Raw genomic sequence first — 16,746 nt, forward strand, 5'->3', positions numbered from 1 at the left:
GCCAAGACTCAAAAAGGATGTGGAAGAGTTTGTGCGCAGTTACTTAGTATGGCAGAAGGTCACATTTGACAGGCCTAAGGGGCAGGGATTGTTACAGCCTTTACCCATAACCACCCACCCCTGGAAAAGTATTGCAATGGATTTCGTTTTTTTGATCTCCCGAGAACACAGAATGGTCACGATGATTTTCCGATAACATGGCATGCTTGAGACGATTGTCTCCGACAAGGACCCCAGATTTACGAGTTTGTTTTGGAAGGCAATTTGGGAGAAAATTAACATGCGGTTGCAGTTCTCTTCATCGTTCCACTTGCAGACTGACAGGCAATCTGAGATTGCCCATTCAGTGGTTTTAGATTTATTGAAGTCTTGTATCTCGGATCAGAAGACTCAATGGGAAAAGTACTTACCTTTGGTGGAATTTGCCTACAATAACACGATACACTCTTCGACGAGGAAGGTGCCATTTGAGATCGTTGAAGGTGCTGCGAAGGTTCCACCCTTCCTAAGCACGAAAGATAAGATTTTTGAAGCGGATGAATATATGCGAGATTTGGATACGGCTTTTGCCAAGGTTCGCGAGACTTTGCATTAGTCTCAAGAACGACAGAAAAAGGCAGTGGATCGCCATCGTCGCGACTTGAAATTGAAGGAGGATGATTGGGTGTTCTTACGTTTTGAGAAGGCACGCCTAAGAAAGAAAAAGGAAAAGGAGAGGCTTTTTCCAAAGCTTAGTATGCGATACTACGGAGTACGGACCTTTCCAGATCACTGAAAAGATAAATGATGTCTCCTTCCGATTGAAACTTCCAGGAGGATTCACAATGATTTCATGTGAGTCTCTTGAAACCTTTTAAGGGTGATGTGCCTAATGATGGGGTGCCTAATGATGGGGAGCCTGATGAGCAACCCGAAGTGGAAGAAAACGAGGAGATCCTTGTTCCTGAACAGATTTTGGCACATAAGGATACGATGACTAAAGGTAAAGTCCGAAGGCGGTTCTTGGTTAAGTTCAAGAACTATCCTACATTGAATGCGAAGTGGATGGAGGAGGAGGACCTAGCATATACTCCTGAGATTGTGAAACTTTACCTCGATGCTTTTGGTTTAGCATAGTCTGTTCCAAACAGAACCCAGAATTCAGCTTGGCCGGAGATCTGGTGCAGTGGGATGCACAAGAGGGGAGTCACTCCGCTCCTTTGTCAACAGATGCCTTGATTTTGATACTAAAGTCACTGATGTCTCTTTGAGCTTCAGGGATACTGAGAGCTGACAGTATTCTACGGGATGACTTTATGAAATGGAATTCCTGATTATGATACTGATTTGTTCTTGACTTCTTTTTAAGTGCAGGAACCGATAGACGAAATGACTGTAGCATTTTGGTTTGATTGATCTCGAATAGACATGATTGCAATAGGGGTTAGTCAATCGGACATCGATGAGGTCCCGATTGGACCTCGATGCAATTGCTAGCTACATTGCCGATAAATCATGGTCTAAGATCTGAATGAATGTTGAATGTCATGTGATGTCCTGTGATGTCCTGTCGATTTGGTACATGTGCTAGATGTGTGTTCCTAGTACATAGGTACTAATAGTCAGTGTCTACTAAGATGGTTTATGGCTTCTGTCGATTTTGCAGGCGTAATCGCGGTCGATTACAATGCTTTCAAGAGAGGGTATGTCACAAAGTGATGGTGTGGCTACCGAGAGTAGGAACCCTATTTTCTGCCAGAAACCCTAATTTGCAGAAACCCTAATTTCTGGAAACCCTAACCCTAACTACTGGCTGAAACCCTAATGTGGGCAGCATAAATGCCATGTGGCAGCAGTACGGAAATTCCGTGATTTGCAGCGTTTTTTTTGGAGCTTTTGACGTCAGCTTTTGGCTACGCAAGTGAGCTTGTGAGAGAGAGAAATAGATTTGCTTTATTTACAAAACTCAAGAGAGTTTTTGTGAGATAGAGAGAGAGACTTCTTGCTTTTGTTTTTGAAAGCTTTTGGGGCTCTGCTTTTGGGCATCCCTTGTAAACAAATAAATAAGTGGATTAGGGCTCACCCTGCAGAGCATCTGGACGCAGAGTCTGAGAATGAAACCCTAACCGCTCTTTGTACTTTGAAATTGATTTAATACATAAAGAAATACCGAAAGGGGCGCCAGTCTTTGGGGCCAATATCTCTAGGCACGGAACTCCGCCGGGCCAGTGCAAATCTATTGTGATCTGTGAATTGTTTTGAAGTGGTTATTTGGTGATGTGGTGATTGATTCTTGACTTGGAGTGTCCAAGTCTTACAGATGGAGCATTATTTCTTTGGACAAGACTCAAGAAGGATGTGGACGTCTTTGTTCGCAGTTGTTTAGTATGCCAGAAGGTCAAGTTTGACAGGCATAAGGCACAAGAATTACTACAGCCTTTACCCATTCCCACCGCCCCTGGCAAAGTATTGCAATGGATTTCATCTTTGATCTCTCGAAGACACAGAGTGGGTACGATGGCATTTGGACTATCATTGATAGATTTAACAAGCAAGTTCACTTCATTCCAAAGAAGAAAACAGTCAAGCCGGACCATTTAGCGAGAATGTTCATTGCACAAATATTTCGATTACATTGCATGCCTGAGACAATAGTCCCCGACAGAGATCCCCGATTCACGAGTTTGTTTTCGAGGGCTATTTGGGAGAACATTTGTAAGGTGCAGCGGAATGAATGTTTGAACTTTGCTCAAGATGAGTGCTCCATGATGTGCTCAAGGTTCCTTTTTTGTTCTTATGGACGGAAGAGCCTTCCGTTCTTAATGAGAGAGTGCTATGATCACAAATAAAGTGAATGGACACTGTGTGTGCAAGTGTATGAGACTGAAGATAGAGAGAGAAGAGAATATGACACCAGAGACGACGTAAAACCCTCCTCCGAAGGCCCCACTCTCGTCGGCGAGAGTGGTCTACTATTGATTGCACAAACTGGTACAAAGTGCATGCATGTGACTGATGCAAGTCTAGGCTAGATCGATGACGACGACGGAGATGGCAAGACCGATCTAAGGGCTGAAATCTGCTACTCCTTATCTGCTGTCCAAAAACGCTAATGGGCTGAAATCTGCTGCAGCTGAAAACTGATGTGCTGAAACTGATGTTCTTAAGGGCTGAAACTGCAAGTCTTCATTGCTGAAATTGCAGGTCTTCATTGCTGTCCAAAAACGTTGCTGTAGCAAAAACGCTAATGGCTGAATGTTGTTGGTGCTTGGTCTGGTGGAAACGCTATGCAAATGGTTGCAACTTGGGGGTTCTGGAAAACGCCAGGCTGAGGTGGCATGGCGATGAGGATCTTGCATGGAAACGCTAGGGCTGAGAGGCTATGGCGATGGGTGCTTGATGCAAAAACGCCAGGGCTGTGGGGGGTCTTACTTGAAAAGTTGCCTGTTGAGCCAAGCTCTTGTTGCCTCTTCTGCCATTTAGTGCTAGCTTTGGTTTGCTTATATACAAACTTACTCAATTTGCCCTACCTACTTTCCAACAAAAGTCACTTAAAAATAATAAGTGAAAAATGTCAAAAATAGGTAAAATAGGCTAAATGCACTGGAAAATTCCCCTGAAGGATTCTGATGAATTCTGATGGGAATGCTTATGATCACGCTGTGTGCAACCAGAGGATATGCATCTACACTAAGTGCCTGGGCATGCACAGTCTGCGAATAGCTCACAAAAGTGCCAGATCACTTCCTATTCTAGACTGACTTGACTGATTGAACCCTGGTCATGCTGTAGCTTGTCCACGGACACATAGGGTTGGATGTGTAACGTGACAACATTAGCACGCGGTTGCAGTTCTCATTATCATTCCACCCGCAGACAGATGGGCAATCTGAGATCGCAAATTCAGTTGTTCCGGATTTATTAAAGTCTTACAATTCTCATCAGAAGACTCGATGGGGAAAAATTTTGCCTTTGGTGGAATTTGCCTACAATAACAGGGATCACTCTTCGACGGGAAACGCGCCATTTGAGATAATTGAAGGTACTCGGAAGGTTCCACCCTTTCTCAACACTAAAGACAAGATTTTTGAAGCTGACCAATACACGAGGGACTTGACATTGCTTTTGCCAAGGTCCGTGAGGCTTTAGATAAGTCTCAAGAACGACATAAGATGGCAGCAGATCGACATTGACGAGACTTGAAACTAAAGGAAGACGATTGGGTGCTCTTACATCTTGAGAAGGCACGCCTACGGAAACGAAAAGAAAAGGAGCGGCTTTTTCCAAAGCTTAGCATGAGGTATTATGGCCCTTTCCAGATTAAAGAAAAGATAAATGATGTCTCCTTTCGACTCGAGCTACCCGATACTTGGAAGATTCAAATTGCATTCCATGTGAGTCTCTTGAAACCTTTTAAAGGTGAGGTGCCAATTGATGGGGAGCCTGATGAGCAACCTGAAGTGGATGAGAGCGAGGAGATACTCGTTCCTGAACAAATTTTGGTATAGAAGGAAAGAAAGATGAAAGGTAAAGTGATTCGACCGTTCTTAGTTAATTTCAAGAACTATCCGGCATTAGATGCAAAGTGGATGGAGGAGGGGGACCTAGCAGATACTCCTCAAATTTTGGAACTTTACCTTGAAGCATTCGGTTTAGCTACCGTCTACTCCGATAGATCCTGTAGATCAGCAAGGTTGAATCTGCTGCAGAGGGGTTGCACAAGAGGGGAGTCACTCCGCTCCCTTGTCACAAATTACCTCAACTGAATAGAGTCACTGAAGTTCCCTTTGAGTTTCGGGGATACTGCTGGGCTGACAGTATTTTGTTGTACGACTTTATGAAACGGAATTCCAAAAATTGAATATGATTGATTTGTACTCTCTTGTTTGGCTCTTTAGTGCAAGAACTGAAAGACGAAATGATTGCAACATTTCAATCTCATAAATCTCTATAGACATGATCGCAATAAGGATCCGGCATCAGTGAGGTCCAGGATGGATTTAGATGCGTTTACTAAATACGTTGCTGGCAGTCATGGTCTGAGATTTGGAATGAATTTTTTTTGTGACTGTTTTGTCATGTGATGTCTTGTGATGTCATGTGCAGTGATGTGACTATCGTCTTTGTACAAGTGCTAGATGTGTCGTGTCTAGTACGTCGGTACTTAGAGTCAGTGTCTATTGAAATGGTTTATGGCCTCTGTCTGTTTTGCAGGCGTAATCAAGGGCAATTACAATTCTTTCAAGAGGGAGGTATGTCACATATTAATGACGTGACAGTGCTACCCGAACACACACACACACGGCAGACAAATGACGTGGCAGATTGTACGGCAGAGTTACTAACGTGGCAACAGTACGAACGCCAATGAAATGCGTTGACGGGCTAAACGGACTAATGACATGGACGGCGTACGGATTGCTGACATGGTACTGTACCGACGTCTGCTTCTTGCGCTCACATGCTGACGAGGCCACTGTACGGATTTCCGCAATTTGCACTCTGCTTTTTGCTGGCATATTTTGAGTCAAAAGGTTTTGGGACTCAATTGCTTTTGAGTTTAACGCTTTTGGGGCTTTGTTTTTAGCATCCCTTGGTATAAGTGACCCAAGGGTCTCACTTCTCAGAGCATCTGGATGCAGAATCTAAGAGCAAGCACACGCAAGAGTTGTACTTTGCTCAAAGGTTAATATAAAAGAAATACCGGAAAGGGACGCCGGTCTTTGGGGCCAATCTCTCGGCACGGAGCTGGGCTGGCCATGTCGACTCTTGAATTGTGGAGTGTTTTGAAGTGAATCTCTTTTGTGTCGCGACAGAATCTAGACTTGGGGTGTCCAAGTTTAATACCCTCCTCACTCCTCTCGTAATTATCTTCCATCTGCAAATGCGAATAAGAATGCATCGTTCAAGCAACTTTCATGTAATGATAATCGTACATTGATTGATGCGTGGGAAAAAGCAATGCATTCTTATAAAGATGTACTCATTGGTGAGGCTTCTACCCCGCATTTGAACTCCGCGGAAACCTGTTCCGCAATGAACCAACGTATTGGCTCTTTGCACAAATGTGGTGGAAGAAGACGTGCATATGGGCACGTCTACTTAGTTCCTCCTCTTCTTTTGCCTTTGTACATATGATCTCTCATGCATTATCGCATTAGATGCATCTCGTATAATGTGTGTGGGTTACGCAACCTCGATAAATGGCGTCTAACCTGACACTATGTAAATACATGCAGGGCTTATATAGTTGTTTTGCAAGAGCATAATCAGCACGAGTTCGCTAGTCAGTGATCTTATTTTGCGGGTTATCGGATTGCATATGCTGGTTTGTATGATTACTCGAGTAATGATATTGGTTAGGCATGAGCTTCAACCAATCCTAGTGAGGAAAGATCCGAGGGGTCATTGGATGATTGTGCAATGCTTGTTGAATGGTCAAATTTATGAAATTGAAAATTTGTATGCATATATAGCTTATGAGCAAAGGGCTGCCCTATGGCGCGAGATCTTTTCTTATCCATGGTGTCACCAGGAGGTGTATTTTTCCTGTTGCCTTCCGTAAATAAGTATTAGATATATTTATTTTATTTTTACTTGTTTGTCCCAAAACCCTTGAAAAGGTGCAAGTGGACATTGCATGGCCAGTGTGAAACGGCTGCAGCCAAATGGGTTTCTCACATCGGGGATCTAGGTCGGTCAGACAGCCCGGGCCAGTTAGCACTGAATTCTGATGAGTATGGAAGCTCGTGTGCGCCAAACTGGAATTTGGGCCACTCGTCAAGTCACTACAACTTTATAAGTTGAAAGGGGCCAGTAAATTAACACACATTGTAGATGGTGGTCAAATGGTAGTCTTCAATGATGGTCACGAGACCGATAGGGACGCCATGGAAGCATCTCCTAAAATTTAGGGAACTGCTATTTTTGACCGGAAAATGTGTTCGCGTCATTAGCTCTGGAATGACAAGGGGAACATTCTATTGCTCTGCTACCAAGTCAACTGACGCACCAGTTGAGATATTTTTAGCAGGGAAAGCCCAAACTCGGAAACTGGGCGACGTGTCAGCCTATGAGCGATTCTGCCACTCTGGGAGGCAAAAACGAGCTGCATATCAACAAAGGGGGCGCCATTTTCAGCCTCAGGTGGATTTTAGCAGGTACAGAAGCTATGGAATGCTTACCTTGCCCTCTATGCACAGTATGGTGACGGGAGTGATGCCCCGCACGCTACATATTGCTCTCTTTCTCCCCTACGTACAGTATGTTATGCCCCACTAGTGGGCTTCTCATTTGACCTATGTATAGTTCTGGGGGTTTATGCGCGTTTGCCAAGGCAAGAGCCTTCTGAACAGGAACCATTGCGTGAGGGAGCCCTTGGGACACACGTAGGCGTGTTCGCTCCGCTAAAAACGATCCGAAACAGGGAATTACAGCCTGCTGTGTTTTTCTGCAGGTTTAGGGTTTCGCACCTAAACTGCAAGGGAACATCGGGGGAGCCTCGTGAGAGCCTTGGGATGCGTGTACAGGCTTTTGGGCTCCCGGCAGTGAAAAACACAGAATTACAGCCCGCTGAATTTCTGTGACAGCTCACCAGAAAGCTTCCAGATATCGAGGGAATCCGTCCTAGACAGGTGTTTTTGACCTACAAGGGTTTTTGCGCCGTTATGCTGTCGAAATCCGGTCGAAAACCTGCGTTTTCAGCCCTCGCCAGGTTTGGACAGCTTTGTGAAAGCTTGTGCTAAGTGGTCGGATCGTCTACCTTAATTTGAATAAAGAAATACCGAAAGGGACGCCAGTCTTTGGGGCCTACAGGGTGTCGGTCTCGTGTGCGCAGTGACATTCTAGTCGTTGGACGCAACTGTGTTCTCTTCCCTTCTCAGTGCTCTGTGTAAAGTTAACAGGTAATTGAAATAGTACCGCCCTCTACGTTGTACGGGCCGGTTATATGGTTCCATCGACGGGATAGTCACTTTTTCTTCAAAAAGTGCAGCATGGATTGTTGTGGGTGAAAGCAACACAGAGCTTGTCGATATGGCAGAGAAGAGAAATGAACAGGCTATGCGTCAGACCCTTCCATTACCTAATACTTATCCTGGTTATTTTGGAGGTGGTTCAGTGTTTCAAGCTATGGCTGGACCTTCCACAGGTTATATGCCAGGGAATGTGTTCGGAACAATGCAAACAGGCATGGGTAACCCTATGTACGCGAACATGGGTGTCCAACCAGGTTTTCAAGGTGCCTATGGCCAGTTTCAAGTGCCTGGAACACAATTTGGTGTGGCTGGTTTTTCGCAGCCATACGTACAAAATGCAAATATGACAGGGAAAACAGTTGATGCGAGTGCTGGAATGAACACTCATGGAGCACCACTGTTACAGGCACTTGTTTATGATAATGTGGCTCCTTTGAGTCAGCCTAAGGATTATAAGGAAGGTGGGCAGGGAGTGAAGTTTGAAACTTTCAGAGGAACTGAGGACCAATTAAAGGCCTTGACCTTCATACAGCAGTTCGATGCAGCTTATGCTGGAGGCAACTTCACGGAATCTTCAAAGATACGCAAGGCTGCCACTTTCTTGAAAGGGAATGCGCTTCAATGGTGGACCGCATTGTTGAACCAAGGTCAAGCCTCAACAACGTGGGTCCAATTCAAACAACTTTTTGCGCCTGCATGGTTGACAAACACTTTTGAAGTGGATGTGATGACGGAATGGCACGAGTTGAATGCTAAACAGTGTGCGGATCTGGAAGAGTACAATAAACGGTTTTGGGCCGCATTGTTGCCAGTCACCTCTTACAGGTTTGTGCCTTTGTCAGAACAAATTGAGAAGTACTGTTGCGGATTGCCCAAGAAGATCAGGAACTATTGCACAAAGACTACTGTCATGAATATGTTTCAATTTGATAGAGAATGCAAGAGTGGCCAACAATCTGTCGAAGGGAGATTCCGATGGATTTAATAGCCACAAGAAAGGGGCCCAGGGCAAACAGTTTTCAGCCAAGGGCAATGTTGCAGCAAAGCCTTCTGAATCTCCTACAAAGAAGCCCTCCACTGAAGAAGCTGATACGTCCAAGAAGCAGTCTAAATCTTCTTCGGAACGAGGACAAGGACAAAAAAGGTATTTTTCTGGCAAAACTTTTCAAGAAAGGAAAGCTCTTAGGGAGGCCAAGAAATGCTACATTTGTGAACAAGAAGGACACTTTGCAAATGAGTGCCCACAGAAGAAGTCACAGGATAAGGATGACAAGTCAGACCATAAAGGGAAGAAGCCAAAGCCGAGTGCAGGACTTGTTCCAGATTTGGTTGGAGATCAGCCAAACACAGATGCCACAGAGCTGTGCAGAGCTTGGGGCAAAGTTAGAGACCAGACAGTGCTTGTTTTCTTTGATCCAGGAGCCCGTGCAAATTTCATATCACCAGAATTGGCATCAAAGTTGGGCATTCGTGCAGAGGAGATGGGTATGACAGGAGAAGCAGGTTTGGCATGCCCAGGACATTCAGAGCCTGTTACTCCCATTCTGGGAAAGCTTCGTCTGCACACTCAGAGCTATGTGGATGCGGAAGAATTTCATATTATGCCGCTTGAGGGCTGTGATGTGTTACTGGGTATCCCATGGTGTTACAGGTTGCATGCTATGGTGGATACTTACAACAAAAAGATTACCCTTGTACATAGAGGAAAGACTCATGTCCTTGATGTAAAGCTTAAAGGCGAGTCTCTTTCAGTTGTTTCTGCTTCTGCTATTTCATCTGTAATAAAGAATCATCTTTCTGCGTACTTGATCTTTGCAAAAGAAGTACCTCAAGTTGTATCTAATTTGTCTACCTTAGATAAATACAGGTCAACTTTTTTGAGTGGTTTCAGTGATTGTTTTTCGGACTCTTTGCCAGGGGAGTTACCTCCTGAGAGACCTGAGGATCATACTATAGATCTTGTGCCAGGTTCTAGTCCACCGAATAGACCACCATACAGGGTTAGTGCAGCCCAGCAGAAAGAGATTATGAGTCAGGTCAACGAGCTTTTAGAGAAGGGGCTGATTCAGCCCAGTTCATCCCCTTTTTGTTCGCCTGTACTCTTAGTGCAGAAGAAGGATGGTTCATGGCTCATGTACATTGACTATCGCGCCTTGAATAAGAATACCATCAAGAACAGGTTCCCCATACCGAGGATAGATGACATTCTTGATCGGCTTGAGGGAGCGTCATTGTTTACAAGAATAGACCTAAAGAGCGGGTATCATCAGATACGCATTAGACCAGAAGATGTCCATAAGACTGCGTTCAGGACAACATTTGGTCTCTATGAGTTTCTTGTCATGCCATTTGGTCTCACAAATGCTCCTGCCACATTTAATAGAATGATGGACAGAATTTTTAGACCACATAGAAACTTCGTGGGTACCTTCTTTGATGACATGATTGTCTACTCAAAGTCTGAAGAGGAGCATAGGGATCACTTGACCGCAGTTTTCAATGAGCTACGCAAGAATAGGCTACTCATCAATGCGAAGAAAAGTGAGTTCTTTTTGCAAGAAATTCACTTCCTTGGGCACATTGTTTCAAAAGATGGGGTACGCATGGATCCTGCTAAAGTGGAAGCAATTAGGTCATGGCCAGACTTGAAGTCCGTACATAACATTCGAAGCTTTCTAGGCTTATGTTCCTATTATAGGAGGTTCATCCGAAATTTTGCTGAGATTGCTTCTCCACTCCATGCACTGCAAGGAAAAGGAGTTACTTTCAAGTGGACAGCCAAGGAAATTTTAGCGTTCAAACACTTGAAAGAGAAGCTGACTTCAGATCCGGTAATTATTTTGCCAGATCTTTCTAAACCTTTTGTGGTTCAATGTGATGCGTGTGGCCATAGTCTTGGTGCAGTTCTGATGCAGAATGGCCGAGTAGTCGCATATGAGAGCAGAATTCTTTTGAAGACTGAAAGGAACTTGCAAGTCTATGAGAAAGAATTGCTGGCAATAATTCATGCTCTCACTAGTTGGAAACACTATTTGCTAGGGGCTGATTTTGTTGTCCAAACGGATCATCAAACCTTGCGATATTTTCTTACACAGACGAAGTTGTCTGAGAAGCACATGCGATGGGCAAACATCTTGTCAATGTTCCATTTTCAGATTGTGCATGTGCAAGGGAAAAAGAACGTGGTGGCTGATGCATTGTCACGAAAGACCCAAATTTCAGCAGTGTCAATTCCGTACCATTGTGAACTAGACGAAATGAAGACACAATATGCTGAAGATTCAGATTTTGCAAGGATCTATGACCAGCTTGTTGATGGGCAACATCATGAGCACTATATGCTTAAGAATGACTTTCTCATGATACATGGAAAGTTATGCGTTACTAAACAGTTACAGCCAAAGATTTTGATGGAAAGTCATGCTCCACCTTATGCTGGGCATCGTGGAATTGATGCGACAGTGAAAGGGGTTGAGGCATTCTTCTATTGGCCAGCTTTGCGTCAAGATCTTGACACATTTGTAAGATCATGCTTAGTATGCCAAAAAGTCAAATTTGACAGACAAAAGCAACCGGGATTGTTGCAGCCATTGCCGATCCCTGATAGGCCATGGGAAAGTATAGCAATGGACTTTATCTTTGGTCTTCCGAGGACGCAAGCAGGAAATGATAGGATTTGGACTATCATTTGTAGGTTCAGTAAGCAGGCCCATTTCATTCCTGTTAGGAAGAAGATAAAGCCAGAACACATGGTCAAGATATTCATGAGTAATATCTTTAAATATCATGGGATGCCTCAGTCAATTGTCAGTGACAGGGATCCACATATGACGAGTCTTTTCTGGAAGCCATTGTTTGAGAACATGGGCACTACGCTCAAGTTCTCTTCTTCGTTTCATCCGCAAACTGATGGACAGTCAGAAGAGGCAAATTCTACTGTCTTGGACCTACTCAAATGTTATGTCTCAGAGCACAAGGCAACTTGGGAACACCATCTCCCATTGGTTGAATATGCTTACAATAACACTGTGCATACGTCAACAGGTAAGGCACCATTTGAGATAGTAGGAGGAGGAAAGAAAGTCCCGCCCATTTTGCAGACTAAGGACAAGATATTTGAGGCAGACAAGTATGTGCAAGATATGGATGAAACATATAGGAAGATAAAGATTGCTCTTGAGAAGACTCGGGCTAAGCAAAAGAAAGCTGCTGATCGTCACCGTCTTGAACTTGTATTTTCACTTGGTGATTGGGTACTTTTGCGCTTTGAAAAGGCCAAGTTAAGGAAAAGGAAAGGCAAGGAACGCTTGTTTCCTAAGCTCAGTATGCGATATTATGGTCCTTTTCAAATTTCAGAAAAGATCAGCGATGTAGCTTACAGGTTAAAGCTACCAGAAGGCTAGAAAATACATAATGCTTTTCATGTCAGCCTTCTAAGGCCCTTTGTTGGTGATGTGCCAGAGAATATGCTTGATGAGGAACAACCCGAAGTGGAAGAATTGGATGAAATCCTTGTTCCTGAACAGATATTGGCACATAAAGAAAGAAAGGTTAGAGGAAAGGTTGCAAGACGCTATTTGGTGAAGTTCAAGAACTATCCATCATTAGATGCCAAATGGATGGAAGAGTCTGAATTGCTTGATTCACCTCAGCTATTGCAATTGTATCTTGAAGCCTTTCAAATGGAACCCACAGTGACTTGATGCAGCCTTTTTGGAGCAAGGCAAGAGCATGGTTCATGATGCTCAAGAGAGTAGTTAAGCAATTGCATCTACTCTCTCCATACAGAATTTAGCTAGAGAAGTTTGTGCTCAAGAGTACACTAGAAGACTTCTATGCTTGATATATGTGTCGTAGCCACGTTGGTGGGATTGTTTAATCGTCCAACGCTACATTTCCGGAAGCATGTATATCTTGGATTTCCCATCATAGAATATATGTGATATCAGGAGATATCTGCATGTATTATTGGCATGCAAGCGAGGTCGCTTGCAGTATTTCAAGGGTGGGGTGTGTCACCAGGAGGTGTATTTTTCCTGTTGCCTTCCGTAAATAAGTATTAGATATATTTATTTTATTTTTACTTGTTTGTCCCAAAACCCTTGAAAAGGTGCAAGTGGACATTGCATGGCCAGTGTGAAACAACTGCAGCCAAATGGGTTTCTCACATCGGGGATCTAGGTCGGTCAGACAGCCCGGGCCAGTTAGCACTGAATTCTGATGAGTATGGAAGCTCATGTGCGCCAAACTGGAATTTGGGCCACTCGTCAAGTCACTGCAACTTTATAAGTTGAAAGGGGCCAGTAAATTAACCCACATTGTAGATGGTGGTCAAATGATAGTCTTCAATGATGGTCAGGAGACCGATAGGGACGCCATGGAAGCATCTCCTAAAATTTAGGGAACTGTTATTTTTTACCGGAAAATGTGTTCGCATCATTAGCTCTGGAATGACAAGGGGAACATTCTATTGCTCTGTTGCCAAGTCAACTGACGCACCAGTTGAGATATTTTTAGCAAGGAAAGCCCAAACTCGGAAACTGGGCGACGTGTCAGCCTGTGAGCGATTCTGCCACTCTGGGAGGCAAAAACGAGCTGCATATCAACAAAGGGCATGGACTTCCAATGCACTCCTTTGTGGTGATTTTAATAATACTCCTGATGTGGGTGATAGCACCACAAGCGATTTCCATTTGTTACTTGTGGAGAGACAAGCATGGGACCATCTCCTGGCCTCTGCGTAAATGTTTGACTTGTGGCATTCTCTTTATCCGGACGGCTTCACAAACAGCAGGACAATGACTTTATATGTGATATGAAAATAGATTATACTTTGCAGTTGTCCGATCATCACTCTGTGTTGTTGAATTTGTACTTTGGGGGCTCAATTGGCATAAATCTCTTGCTCGCGTTTGCTACATATTAATAACGCTTATCTTACCCATGAGGCCTTTCGAGATATGATTGTTGGACTTGTTTCCCCCTTGATTACTCACATGCATCTTGATCTTGATGTTGCATGCTTTCAATTTATTATGCGAGTACAATGTGCTATTCAGGATTATGGCAAACAATATTTACATTGGACTGGCGGCAAAGTTAGGGATGCCAAGCAGGTTTGTCAACATTTGCAAAAATTGTCTAACTCCACGCCTTTATCTGAATATGAATTTGTGGAGTATGCATACAACTTGATGATAAACAAAAGCTTGAAAAATGGCAAACACGGGCTCGTCAATGGGCTTTTGTGGATAAAGGAGGTGCTTTAAAGCAATTTTTCAAGCATTTCATCCCACGAGGCTTCCTCAGAACATTTAGCGTGTGAAGCTTCCTTCAGGTGCTTGGACATCTTCTAAACAGGAACTTGCTGAACGCCATGGTCTTGCATTATAGACAGGTTTTTGTTGTTGCTCCTAAGGAATTGTCAGCAATGTATCAAGCACGACAGTTGCTACTCTCTCATATACGCCCAATCATTTCTTTTCAGGATGCACTATCCCTTGAGGAACCCGTCACACTGATTCTGAATTGCATAGTGCGTTGCCTTCATTGGGCCGCTGGTAATCCCCTGGCTAGGATGGGCTTACTGTGGAGTTTTTTTCTCTTTTTGGGAAACTTTGAAAGAGCCCTTACTTTTCATGATGAATGCGGCATGGGAAAAACAAGACACTTTGTGAGCATTCTCGCATTGGAGACCAATTACATTGATGTCTGTCATGTATAAAATATTGGCTAAGTTGTTAGTGAACAGAATTAAGGATCACCTTTTTACAAAAATACATCAAGCTCAATATGGTTTCATACCACGTCGGCAAATCAATGACAACTTGGCTAACGTGCTAATTGGCATGGAATACGCAAAGTACACGGAGCAATATGTACTTGTTATGCAAGTTGATATTAAAAAGACTTTCGACACTGTGCAGTGGGACTACATTGCAACCACGATGCGCTTTCTTGGGTTTGGTCATAAATAAGCCAATATCGCTTACTTTTTCTATGCTCGAAGTTCGTCTTCGAGGATCCTTGATGGTGAGCTAATAGACTCTTTACCTCTTGGTTGCTCAGTTAGACAAGGTTGTCCCCTTAGTGCACTGTTGTATGCTATTGCCACACACCCTTGTTGATGCATCTGGATCATTAGACTTTGGCTAGTTGTCTTCATGGCTTGCACTTACCGTTGAATCAAAACTTCATTGGGCAGGCCTATGCTGACGACTTGTTGTTCATGCCTCGTAATTGCCAGGCTGAAGTTCAAGTGGGCGAGTCTTCAAGTCAATTTTTGCAAATCGAAGCTTTTGTTGTTGACTTCTTGCGATTGGCATGATTTGCTGTGGCCAGGAGAGATTGTTCCTCTGAATGTGATTGTGAGGCACTTGGGGTATCCAATTCGCCGGAATGTTACCCGCACTCAAAAAGTGGATTGGGTCATGCAACATTTGAACGTCAAATTGCATTACTAGAAACTATCCACGTGGCCATTGCATATTCGACTGCGAATGCTTAGGTTCAGTTCTATTTGCCGTTGTTGTACTGGCCTCGACATTGTCTCACATCACTTATGTCATTGATTCTATCTCATCTGTGGCGCACTAATGCTCACAAAAAAGACTTATGTTTGATGTCGATGGAGAGACTTTGTACTTCAAAGCAATATGGTGGTCTCAATATTCTGATATTGCGCAGGCATGTTCTTGCCCGGAAAGCTAAGTTGTTGCCGACTCTTCTGTAACAAACTCAACCATGGGCTCTTATGCTTGCCTACTTGTGTCGGCATGTTGTTACTTCCTCCTTTGGTCATTGGCAGCCAGTTTTTTGGGAGGTTGTGTTTGGCAGGATGGAAGGGCACATCTTGGATGCCCTACCAATCTGATTTCTGATTGGAAGGAGGTTACAGTGCATTTATCATGGTCTGATCGACAGTCAATTAGAGTCTCCATTGGAGTCGAGTATTCACTCTTTACTTTGGTTGACCGCTCACCTCACCAGGCTTACTTCCTCTCCTGTCGTGGTCTGCAAGTTGTTGGTGATGTTGTTGATGACAGGGGGTCGCTTTGGGTTGGCTATGCATTACCGTCAGTTTTGGAGACAGCTTCAACACATGTTGGCTGACTTTTTGCCTGTTCCGCCTTTGATTGTTGGCGATCGCATATCTGATTGGTGTCTCCGAGACATGCCCTTTGAGGCTACGTCTGCTACTAAGGTTTATGCTCTTCTTTTGTCTCAACCCTGAATTGTTGATCATTGTTATGCATCATGGTCAATGCATGAGTCTGATATTTGGTAGAAGAAACCGCTTTTTGCCCTTTGGAAGAGCCATTTGCCTTTGAAGAAGCGATTGTTTCTTCGGCGATGCTTGGTTGGAGTTCTTCCAATGGGTGTTTTTCTCAATGTACATCATATCAGCTCCTCCCGTTGTGTTCGTTGCTCGGTTGCAGAGGAGACGGTCAATCATCTCCTTTGGGATTGCTGCGTCACTAGAGAGTTTCTTCGTGGTATAGGAGTTGGCATGCAGCTTCAATTCCCCTCCATGGTTTTCCACAAAAGGTTTTGGGCTTTCGCCATTCTCCCGCCTTCTTCACAACCATTTGCAGTTTTCTTTATGTGGGTCAGATTTTGGGCCTATTGGACCCTGTAGCATCAACGCAACAGCTGCATGTTCTCTCACTGATGCAGATCCTTTTCACCTTTTCAAGATTTCCCTTAGGCAATCCTTACGTTTTGGCAGATGAACATTTCTGTGTTCATGCTTTTGTATCTGTTCATTTCTATGGGTTTTCCTCACCTTGAG

At 43.9% G+C, this 16,746-nt stretch overlaps 1 pseudogene across 1 annotated transcript in view; it reads right to left on the minus strand.

Moving 5' to 3' along the window:
* The window catches only part of LOC147454241 (ABC transporter C family member 8-like), a 42,609-nt pseudogene that overhangs the window by 19,055 nt on the left and 6,808 nt on the right, over positions 1–16,746 (minus strand). The window lies entirely within an intron of this gene.

Source organism: Adiantum capillus-veneris, chromosome 7 (genome assembly GCF_014529385.1).
Source record: "Adiantum capillus-veneris isolate H3 chromosome 7, ASM1452938v2, whole genome shotgun sequence".
Taxonomy (NCBI): domain Eukaryota; kingdom Viridiplantae; phylum Streptophyta; class Polypodiopsida; order Polypodiales; family Pteridaceae; genus Adiantum; species Adiantum capillus-veneris.